The 2,947-nt window shown below is 35.3% G+C and overlaps 1 non-coding gene across 1 annotated transcript; it reads left to right on the top strand.

Moving 5' to 3' along the window:
- Positions 1 to 378: 378 nt before the first annotated feature.
- On the top strand, positions 379 to 480 carry LOC131757933 (U6 spliceosomal RNA). Its single transcript, XR_009336077.1, has one exon. It is a non-coding gene; the product is annotated as a U6 spliceosomal RNA (small nuclear RNA).
- The last annotated feature ends 2,467 nt before the right edge of the window (positions 481 to 2,947 follow it).

Raw genomic sequence — 2,947 nt, 5'->3', positions numbered from 1 at the left:
TATTTTGAGACAAAATAAATTTCTTTGAGTTTGATCAAACAATAAGTTAACTGTTTATTGACCTTGCACTACAAAATTAATCCTCCAAGACAGCTGAGTCAGCATTTAAAACAATTTTTTTTAAGTGTAGTATCAGTCAAATTGGTAATATGAACATCTAAATATGTACCAAAATAAAATCAGATTAATTACAGAGATGAGATTAATTATAATGAAATATAATGAATATAATTATATAATACAATATAGACATTAAAATATATACTAATATATAATATATAATGTATAATATATATCATGACATATATTTTATATATTATAATGAAATATTTATAGTTATATTTTATTCTTATAAAAAGTTTATATTTTAATGATAGCTTTTGTTCTGTTAATATACAGTGTTTGGGAACGACACAGAGAAGGTTAGCATGGCCCCTGCGCAAGGATGACATGCAAATTCATGAAGCGTTCCATGTTTTTTTAAAAAATACAGTGTTCCATTTTCACAATCAGAATATATTTTCAAATGGTACTTAGATATGGTCCATTTGTATTCTGAGACTTTATGATTTCTGAAAGATCCCTAAGATGTTGTATAGCAGCTCTTACTTTAAACTTTAGCTCATTTGCTGTTAGACTTGATAGAGTAAACAAACATCCTCAGGAACTCCATGGAGAGAGAAAATAAATCATCTTCAAAATTTACTTGAATTTAAGATGTAGTTTAACATATCTGTATACAATCTGTATTATACAGTCAATATAATCCTATAGCAAAAACCATAATTTAGTAGACAAAATAGATTGTTTTATCCTTTTTATAATGAAATGAAGTATATACTAATGAAAATGCATTAAAAAATGTACAGTTTATGTAGTCATTATAAAGCAAACATGTAATAGTCACACAACTAAGGCAAAAAAAGTATTGCTGAAGGAAACAACAAAGTTCTGAAACTCATCGCAGGAAGATTTAAAGTTCAGAGTTCTAATTGGAATTTGAAAGAAAATTCCTCATCATTAAGGTAAAAACCAAGCCAAAGACTGCAGGTTTTATCCTTTCTACTCTCTGTTGTGAAGGATTGAGGGGGAACATTTGTTTTGCTTGTTTCCTTGATTTTGAATGCTAACTTTGTGCTAAATTTCAAGCAAAGTGCTAAGAGTAGAGTTAATCTAATATTTTAAACAATATTCGATTCAAAATAGCTGAAATATTCATGAGTCTAGAGATGAAAATGGACGATTATCTGAGAAAATCAGATAAAAGGAGAATAGAACTAAAAACTTGCATTTTACACATACTCAAATATTGTTTACACTAAACCTGTAGTACTAAAAATGTACTTTCTCTTTCACATCTTTATCTGTGTGACCTCTGTTTCAGATTGTGGAATTCAGTGGGTTTCAGTGTGTGGTCAGGGAGCCTGGCTAAAGTAGTCATCTTTAACGTGACCTCTTAAGTTGGAGAACATTTAGCCAGGTTCCATTTCTTCTTCCCACACTATTGCATAGATTCACAGATTGAAAATTTGCTCTTTGAAATGTCTATTTGGACTCTGACATACTTAACTTTCCCATTTCTTGTCCTCACATTGAAAGGGGAGTTCTTGCTCTCTTGTTTAATTCCAAGGTGGTGTGATAAACACAGATCTATGACTTTAATCTGCTTGCACAGAAATTGGGAGATCACATTTCAAGCATATTGAAAAATTGAATTAATAAAGTATTTGTTTGTATAGCCCTTTGGCCTCATGATTTGATAGACCTTTAAAAGTGTTACTTGGGGGCTTCCCTGGGGCTTCCCTGGTGGCGCAGTGGTTGAGAGTCCGCCTGCCGATGCAGGGGACGCGGGTTCGTGCCCCGGTCCGGGAAGATCCCACATGCCGCGGAGCGGCTGGGCCCGTGAGCCATGGCCGCTGCGCCTGCGCGTCCGGAGCCTGTGCCCTGCAACGGAAGCAAAAAAAGTGTTACTTGAAGGGATAGTAAGCTTTAGATAATCCTGCCAGGAAGAATTATGCAATGATTAAAATTCACCAATATATGCTTGCAACATTGCTGGATTTCTTCTTTCTCCTCTTTGAAGGGCAAAAAGGAAAGCTGTAAAGCCAAACAAAAGGAAATAAACACCATAGCAGATAATGTTTCTTAGTATTTTTTAAAAACTTTGGTCCAGCAAATACAAATGCCAACTTCTCTTTAAAACTTACAACATGGCTTTGTTGAACTGCTCCCCTTGTCACCCTGACTCTTGGGGAGCATTATATTAACATAGTATCTTTTTAGACTAACCTAGTGTCTACACTTTGACTATGTGCTTTATATTTATCCATCAAAATTAAGATTAAGCATTCTTTCCACCCAAAAGCAATTGACTTCCTTGACCACTTCAGGCTAGAGTTAGATATTCTTTCTAATCAGACCCTTATTTAGTACTTGCAAGAGTTCAACTGGGGATTAGAGATTAATATGGGAAAAGAGTTCATATATGTAATTCAACGGCCAACCTGCAAGTCCAACTCTCTCTATGCCCTTTATAAATAGTAGTCTCTTGGCCATTTCCCCTGCTTGTGGGTAAACATTAATAGTACATTTGTTCTTAAGAAAACTGACACAAGCAGAGGATTATGCATGCCCTGCATGTGGCCTCCGGTCTATCGGGCAAACGTTCTGGAATCATAGGTACCCAAAGAAAGGTTTAGAAGGAGAGATGCTGGCAGGACACATCTCGTTGGCCCAGCAGGCTCCCAGCCATGGGGGTGGGTATTGCTGGACAAAAGCCAGCAATCTTGTCTAGGTTCAAGCTTATCTTGCCTAGGTCTAAAGACACTATGCCATACTATTTTCTCTCTGAAGGTGAAGTCTGTGTCTTATCTTCTTTATATCCCCAGTGTTATTTGGTATTCAAGAAATTTGTTTTGTGTTGAATGTAATTGTTGAATGAGGAAGT

Source organism: Kogia breviceps, chromosome 5, assembly GCF_026419965.1.
Source record: "Kogia breviceps isolate mKogBre1 chromosome 5, mKogBre1 haplotype 1, whole genome shotgun sequence".
In the NCBI taxonomy this organism is placed as follows: domain Eukaryota; kingdom Metazoa; phylum Chordata; class Mammalia; order Artiodactyla; family Physeteridae; genus Kogia; species Kogia breviceps.
The sequence above is the reverse complement of the archived record's forward strand: the minus strand, read 5'-3'. Positions and strand labels throughout refer to the sequence as shown.